We start from the raw sequence: 9,231 nt of genomic DNA on the forward strand, positions 1-9,231 counted from the left end.
ATTTCACGTTCAATTACTTTTTATTTGCGGAAAATCATCTGAAAATATAGTGAGATGTTGACGGCAAAGCTTTATTACATTAGTGTATTTTATGTAATGGCTTTAAAAACCATATGATATGAACATGTAATGAACGGCTTTAAAATGTTTATTATCAAATGCACATGAGCAACAACATAACAAATGCCAAAAGGTTTACTTCAAGTAACAAATTCTCACCAGAATGTAAGTACAGATTATGTAGCGTAACTGGTAATTTTGCAATTCCCACTTAATCATTTACTCCCGCATTAAGCTAGAATACACATTTTACCTGCGCAGTGCAGACGTATTACGTAATCGGTAGTTTCGGTTTCCACAAAATCATTTACTTTCTCGTCTAACAAAAAGAAACTACTTGAAATTCAAAGGTAAGATTTAATAAACATTTATTTTCAAAATACGATTAGTTCGAGTAAAAGATAACTGTTTGTTTAAATTAACAATCATAAATGGAAGCGCTGGTCTAGTCTAGTCTAGTTTTCAAGGTGTGTCGGCCTCCCAACCCAGGGAAGGTTTGTTCGTGGTCCACTGGGGTCACAACTATGACTTCTCATATGACACCAGTACTCGAGAGTGGTTCAAAAAGCTTTAAGCTTTCATCACAATCGAGCTAATTAAAGAAGTATAATCTAAGCTAACATTCAAGTATGTGTGTAATTTAAACAAATTTTATTGTCAATATATACACATATAATTAGATAAATACATCATTTGTGCATATAATAGGCAAAATGTCGCAAGACACAATTATAGCTCGTAATTATGACGACTTTGATGGTGAAGATCCCTATCAGATCCCTCTCTGTGAAAAATGAGAGAAACAGAGATCCCTCTCTGTTCGCGCACAGGACACTCTCTGTGCTAAACAATGAACTCCAACGTCAGTCAGCTCGGAAAATCAAATGTTTTGTCCTAACATTTTTGTGCATAAAAACATATGGCCCACGGAATGACGTAGCTATATACCATTGCTTTTTTATCGTTACATTTGTTTTATTAGTTCACACAAGTCCAAACGAAGATGTAATGTAGACGGAGGGTACTGGCTTGGATGAACATAGTGCGATGTTTATGAAACTTAAATACGACTTTCTTAAATATAGCAAATATCTGGTACCTTAGATGTGAAGTCGTTGATCCCACCTTACTTGTAAACACACTTTATATAGATATTTTCATCATGTTTCCTTAAAAACTCTCTACTTTCGATTTCGTTGATGCACGGGATCCCTCTCAGTCAGTGCAATTTTGCCTCACAGGATCCCTCTTGACTCTCTGCACCCGGCACGGGAACCCCCTTCAACAAAAGTTTCTATCGGCACCCTCAACTTCAGTGTTAGAATTTTGAAATGGTATTCTTATTGAAAACAACATCTGTTTCAAAGGGTATAGATCATGGTGTTTTTACTTTTCTTAATATGTTTTTAAATTGAAAATAAATCAGCAATTTCACATAACATTCATATTCAAATTTTATTATCAAATTTACTGATACCTACGGAAGAGCATTAGTGCCAGGTGTATGTCATTTATTAACTCGAAATTTCTAGTTACTAACTCGAAATTTCGAGTTATTAAGTTGAAATTTCGAGTTACTAAGTCGAAATTTCGAGTTACTTATCTCGAAATTTCGAGTTATTAAGTCGAAATTTCGAGTTACTATGTTGAGATTTCGAGTTATTAAGTCGAAATTTCGAGTTACTATGTTGAGATTTCGGGTTATTAAGTCGAAATTTCGAGTTACTATCGCGAAATTTCGAGTTACTTATCTTGAAATTTCGAGTTACTAACTACAATTGTTTACGTTGATATATAGGTCCTGGCCAAGATTAGGTACCTGGTGTAGTCATAGGGAAGCACCTACAAGGTCATATGGCAGCGTTTGTTCATAGAAAATATCTCTATTTAAACAATATTTCTTTATTTATTGATTGTGTTGGGTGTAACGTCGCACCGACACAGGCGACTTCTCAGCTTTTATGTTGGAGGAAGACCTCAGGTGTTTAAACCATGCTTAAGTCTGGAAGGTTTCCGACCTAGTTTGAGCCCATATGTCAATGAAATATAGACATACCTAAATGAAAGCGTAATTATGAGACTAACCAAGATTTGGTACCTTGACAGACCTTAATTTTGAGGAGAGGTCATAGAAGGTGACCGGGAAGAATTCAAACTTAGAATATTTCACTATTTTGACCATGTCTGGAAGATTTTCGACCTAGTTTGAGCCCCTAACACATGAATATATCATACATGTAAATGAGAGTATATTTGAGTACCAATAGCAGGGCGACTTTTTTCCCTTCGACAGAATCAGTTTGGCAAAGATTTTGATAACTGACTCGCTTACCTAGCTTTCTATGCCTGAGTTTATGCACTTTGTTTGAGAAAATCCTTCCTGTATTAAGAGATTTATGTGCTAAAAACCTGCCTGAAGCGGTGACTCAGTTACTATTGTTGTTGTCTGCTGTCGATTGTACCCAAAAGCCACGTAGGTTCTCCCACCATGGATAGGTTATATGAAAAGTTCCTACGTGATAAGAGTTTTACGTTGTTTTTCTACCAAATATATCAGATATTTAAGATGCCTGTCACATAATTTCTGGTATACATACATTGTAGAACTATTTTTTTAATGAATATTCTTACAAAATCTGATGTTAACATCAATCATTTACACATAGCTGGCTGTAAATCTCAAAACAGTGTTATCGCACGTGACAAGTTAACTTCTTTGGAACACTGTTTGGGTTAACAGTGCGTGTGTGAATTATTATTGAACAGCTTAAATTGGCAATAGATATTTTTGTCATTAATTGCCCCAAGACGTAATCTGACTGTACTCCTTCACCGTTTTTTATTTTGGTTCTCATTGTCTACATTTTTACCTTGTTATGTGTCTGAGTGTGAATATATCGTGTACTATACTAGTACACTGTTGAAGACTGTACAAGAATTTTGCGTTATACTCTCAGATACTTCATTTTGAAGAAAAAGTACCGTTTCATCTGTACGGTAAACTGTATTTTCTTTCAAACAGGCTTTTTACATGTAATTATTGTTTTCTTCTTCAAACTTAAAATAAAAATGTTAGGACTTATAATATATATGTACAAGAAGAACATACAAGGAGAAAATAACAAATGATTAAATATATCTGATTTCCTTATAATTTGCTATTTCATTGTAGGAGCATAAATGGCTAGTGGCGGTAAAGCTAAATTAGGGGATGATTGGACATACAAGATTTACTTCGACCCAGAGGCTAATGAAGACACGGGTAAAAGCTATTTCATCGAAGATGACGAACTTATTGAAAAACTGACAAAACTTGTAGACACAGATGAAAACATAGAAATGCTGTATGCCTATAAACATCCCCTTACTGAAATACAGCTGACTGATTTCTTTCTACATCATATGTTCATAGTATTTGAAACACATAATTGGTGGTGGTCTATTGAAAAGAACTCGTCGGGAATTACAATCCAAAGAAGCAAAATCTTCAACGCTGTGCGAAATAGGTACAGACAATCGAATCGGGTGTCTGGAATTAAGAAGGTCAAGTCTGACAAAGGGAGACTGAGCGTTTTTGATTTGATAAACTGGCTGTATAAAGAGAATGAGCTGAACAAAGAGTATAACTTTCTCCATAGTAATTGTCAGCAGTTTGCAAAAGCTGTGTTTGATCATGTCGCAAAACGGGAGTACTTGCAAATAGCTACCTAAATGGTATAGTTAAGCATAAGAAAAGCATAGGTAGATGGTAAAACCATACGAATAATATTATGTTAGAGTTATATACTGCTTGAATTTCTAATGCCCCCACGACGTTTTGGCATACCTTTCATATTTCAAATATTACATTTATGAGATTTCCCACACATTAAGACATATATGTTGATATAAATACTTGCAATTTCAACACAAACGAGTAATGCAATAATATCATTTTATTACGATCTCTACCAATTTTAAGAAATATTACAAAATACACACGACTGATTTGCTTATATCATATATGAGGATACAAAGACTTACAATGATATATGTTTTAGTATCAAACCAAATTTAAATTTGTGTCTAAGATATGACAAGATATAGAACAGTTTGTTTTTTTTATGAGTTTTTTGCCGTCTAACGAAATTAACTCGTTTTTTTAATTCGAGACATTTTTTATGTTTAAAAGGTCATAAAATAAATAGAATGATTTACTTTATACTCTTCAGTGACAAGTACACGGGTAAAAGTTATTTCATCGAAGATGAAGAACTTATTAAAGAGCTGACAGAACTCGTAGATAAAGATGAAAACAGAAATGGTGTATGCCTTTAAACATCCCCTTACTAAAATACAGCTGACTGATTTCTTTCTACATCATATGTTCATTTCTCATAGTTTTCTTGCCTTATAACGACATCCGTTCGTTTGTAAATTCGACACATTGTACTTGTAAAAGAAAATGAAATATATGAAAATTAATGATATCATCTAATTTTGTTTGAAATTTCACAAAATTTATATCATTTTTACACTTTTTTTTCAAATTTAGATGCAGTTAGAATTTATGCCTTGCAGCAAGTTCAAGTATCACATTTGAACATTGTGTACGCGTATAATGCGTTGTGTTTCAATTATTTTCCTGACATTTCTTATTGTGCGCTTGAGTATTCATGCTCAACAAATTCTGACCGATTTAATTAGAGATTGTGATTCCCATACAACAAGGACATCACTACTTTTAACAATTGTCTTATTGCAGGTTTTATTTTAAGATGAGCGAGACTATTTTTAGTCTTTATTTTTAAAAAAAAAATCGGTTGGATATATGATCGTATTACATGTTTTACCAATAGTCTCTTATAGTTTTTTTTTTTAAGTTACTATCTATAGCTGTATAATTCATCCAAATGCTTAACCTTTACCCTGCTAAATTTCTAAGATGGACTGGTTCATCTTTCAATTCGGGCAGTACCATTTATTATTTCAAGGGGTGTTTACTGAAAATTTACTGACTGAATAGCGAACAGTGCAGACCATGATGATCCTGGTCTGCACTGGTTGCAAAGGCAGAATCACTTGCTGGCAGCAGGCAGCAGGCAAAAGGTTAAAGTAGATGTGTATGTTCATTGATCAGACTTGAAGAAAATCATTACTATTTGAAAATATATTATGTCATCTGTGTTTATTTCATAACCCGTAACTTAAACAATAGAAAATAGAAAACATATAGGTGACAGTCAAATACTCTAATAATAGAATTTTTATTCATACAAGTTGGACAATCGTGATTTTCCAAATCACATAAAAAGCCTGCGGCGTAAGAAGGATCATGAAATCCGAGGGCTTGCAAATTTAAGCTATCAACCACCAACCATACTTTAATGTACATTTTATTGATATTAAGTACCTTCTTACTGGATTAACTGTCTTGTCGTGTGGCGGCCATACGAAATCGATCCATACCTTGACCCAGTGTTGTTATTATGTCATAATTTGTTATCATTGACAGCGGTTCATACAATGCTAAATTCGTGTGCTGGTGTGGTTTTGCATATTACATTACCTCTTATAAACAGTCAAACCGAATTGGCTATGCACTATGCTTCTAAGGTATCTGATTTAGATTAGAAAGCTTTGAAAACTCTCTTTTTATATCCCTTGTTCATGTTTATATTTAATTCTGTTTACTATGAAGCTTAACATTGTATTCTTCATATGTAAGTTTTGCATCATCCATAAAATATCTCCTTGTTTATTAATATTTTTGTTCTTTTGTGTGCAAACAGTTAGAATAGTTTATGTGTAACCGCTTTAAGTAAATATATTTATCCATAATTGTTTGTTCTCTTCTACAATATGTTTTCGCTGTATAACTTTATTTTTCATTTTGCTTTGACAACGTCTACTGGAGATATTGGTTACGCATTTTAACAGGATATTATTTTGTCTGCAGTTTCAATTTTAGACTGTACATATTATGAATAGGCTTTTTTATTTTTTTTTTAATCTAGGTCAAATATCAACCTTCAAGATTTTAATCGATGTTTCTCATTACAGATCTGGTGCAGCCGTTCTGCGCATGCCCGTAAGTGATTATCAATTTGAGCGCACTGCAAAATACGCAAATTTTTGCATGTCCGCACGCATGTAGTGTATAATATGTTTGATATACTGACTAAAGGCTAGGATTAGTATCACCATGGTTACAAGATATATACATTTAACATACTTTTCGTTTTAATTGCTTGAATCCTGTATAAACCGGAGTCTGTAATATATCACAGGCGCACCAGATCTGTTTTTAGTCACAGCCGATTTTAATTGGTAGAGGAAGACCTCTCCCGAGCATTAGTTCCGGCAAAGGTGGGCTACCGAGTAAAACCACGGTTCTCCTTGAAGGCTTCTTCACATGACGACCCGAGCAGGGCTTGAACCAATAACTGTTCGCATTACTTGGCTTTTTTAATTAGATTCTGGAAGAACACATTTGTTAACAACAAAAATGTGATTTTTCCGTCACCAAAAGTATTGTTTTCAAAATCTCTCAATGATTTTATTTTAGATGGACATGAGTGATGTTCAATAAAACAGCATTTGTTATTTGTTTTAGATAATAGAGTTTCCGCGGAAGCTTAAACAAACACCAAAAAAAGCTAAACGAGAAATAACTCAGTGTGATTTACTGACTAAAATCAAAATTAACCTTAAATTACTAAGTATTATTTTGCTACGCTAACGCCGAACAAAAATATTTTATCAGTTTTGAAGTCAAAACATGGCTAAGTTAAAATACTCGGTGCTTTTATATTTTCTTTCTAGCCGGTGCTAGTGGGCGTGAGAATGTTGCACATGAATTACCTCAGTCAAACCGAGTCTGCTATTACGTTGCTTGGTTGCGTTCTATGCTTCCAACTGATATTTTCACATATTTTGTTAGCGTTATTCTATTCGGCATAAATCTCGGTAATCGCCAAAAACTACCTCATGTTTGTCTGTACAAAGGTATGAATAAATCTAGCTTTTGGGCATTTACATAACGGGAACCTGTGAAGAGAAACTGCCAAAATGTTCAAACAGCAAAAATATGAACAAAAATGTCCACATTATTCGTGCCCTAACTCTTTAGTTTCTCAGTTACCTTGATCAACATGTACGCAGAAAGGCGTCAGTGATGTAGATTCTTTTTAGGCTGAGGGAGAAGGGCTAGTTTAGCCTTACTTATTTGGCTTATCAGTATGACTTATTTTATGATCTGTTATTTTATAGTTGTCATCCCTCTAACGGGACAGCAACAGTCAAAAGTTATCACGCGGTCCCAAAACGTCCTATTATTTGGACTAGGCTAGTTATACCTAAAGTGTAAGCGCATCATTATCCGTTTGAAATTTCACCTCAAGATGCAGGCGCAATTTTCCGTGCAGAGGTGAAGTATATGTACTATAGATTTGGGTCAGTGCCTATATGGCCTGACAGGGAAAATCTAATTGAAACACATGTCGGAAAAGTTCAAGTCTGACTTTCCGAATACATTTATAATCTTGGATAGAACAGAATTAAAGGTCAAACGACCCAGTTCACTCCGAATTCAGAGCCAGTGCTACTCAGACTACAAATCTCTAACAACTCTAAAAGGTCTGGTAGGAACTGACCCGAGGGGTTCTTTCACTTTTATATTTATGTTATTTTCATGATCAATATAATCACATTTTGTTTAGCTTCGACAGTGATAATGTGATGAAGTAAAAAAAAATGTACAAGTTAAATGATATTGTACACCATTAGGCACTCAATGTTTAAGAAATCTGAAGCTCGCTCCAGACTTTTAAGACATTCTGGTAACTATTATATTGGATTATCATAGTATAAAGATTTTTAATATTTTGCCCATTTTAACTTTGAACTGAATCTGCTCGAAGTTGAATATGAGCTTTACAAATTTTATTCTGTCAAATACAAGACAAAATACTTAAGAATAATCCCGTATGGACAAAAAGGATTTTTGAGGAAAACATCGCGAAACTTCATACATTGTACATGACGTATAGTAATCATCGCACCATCAAATGGGAAGGGAAAGCAGAGCGGCTTACTATAGAGGGGTAAATCACCAAACATTCACTGTACCGAACCAGGAAAAAACAAACCACACTAGCTTGCGTTTTGGCAATTAGTGTGTAGTATCATTTTACGTTCAACAAATCGTGACAATAGAACGTCAGGCCATCATGGAACACTTTTTATTGCGTATTCTCGAATATATAACGGCTTCGCATTATTAAACTAACATTGGAAGACCGTACCATGTGAAATTATATACGGTAAAATCGTGTTTAGCGGAGTGCTTGTGATTTTAAGTGAATCCTGAATTTGTGTAACATATTGACAGAATTACAATTTAGCATTTCTCGATACTTTCATAATTACTTCAAATTTTTCAGATTTGAAATGTAAAAGAATGTTCTTTGTGAATATTTTGTCATCTCAGTTTTGATTTTTTTGTCATTTATACAGGTTTTCATATGGAATGGCCTATAATTATATATTGTACTGTTTTTAACAAAAATACCGCACATTACAACAGACATGAATTGACTTACATTGACTTTTAGAAAGATATTTTTATGAGTTTGCAAGGAATGTGATATATTGTTATATTACAAATTTTGTTAGTTAAAGGTTCTTGACTTGAAGATACGTATCATTGTAAATTGTTTATGCATTTATAGACTCTATTTATATTTCGTATAGCTCACTACGTTGGAACGTCATTTTGACACGAATCTTTTTCTGTGTACCATTTGTCAAAATTTTTGTAAAGTCGTTCTATATGGAAAGCTGCTGTTGCAACTGATGGGAAACAGTCTATCGATTTGTTGAAATTCAGTCATTGTCAGATACTCTTAACTTCATGCGTAAAAATGGAATCTTAACTTGTTAGGTCGGTTTGTCCATATTGGCCGGTCAAGGTCATATAGCGACTTTCCAGTACTGAGGAAAAAGATACCACATTATTTCATACACGGAAAGGCGAGATAAAATCACGGATCTTCCGCGAGCTAGCTGGGTGGCTTCTTCACACGACGGCCCGGGTAGGAATAGAACCAGCTGTATGAAGAGCAGATAATTTGAGGAAGACAGTGACATTAGCCATTTCAGCCACTCAGACCCTGCCTGGTGAACATAAAA

At 34.2% G+C, this 9,231-nt stretch overlaps 1 long non-coding RNA gene across 1 annotated transcript; it reads left to right on the top strand.

Annotated features, from left to right (window-relative positions):
• The first annotated feature begins 295 nt into the window (after positions 1-295).
• Positions 296-5,212, top strand: LOC123548358 (uncharacterized). The gene is made up of 2 exons (XR_008371469.1): positions 296-410; positions 3,233-5,212. It is a non-coding gene; the product is annotated as an uncharacterized LOC123548358 (long non-coding RNA).
• Positions 5,213-9,231: the final 4,019 nt, after the last annotated feature.

This window comes from Mercenaria mercenaria, chromosome 6 (genome assembly GCF_021730395.1).
Source record: "Mercenaria mercenaria strain notata chromosome 6, MADL_Memer_1, whole genome shotgun sequence".
In the NCBI taxonomy this organism is placed as follows: domain Eukaryota; kingdom Metazoa; phylum Mollusca; class Bivalvia; order Venerida; family Veneridae; genus Mercenaria; species Mercenaria mercenaria.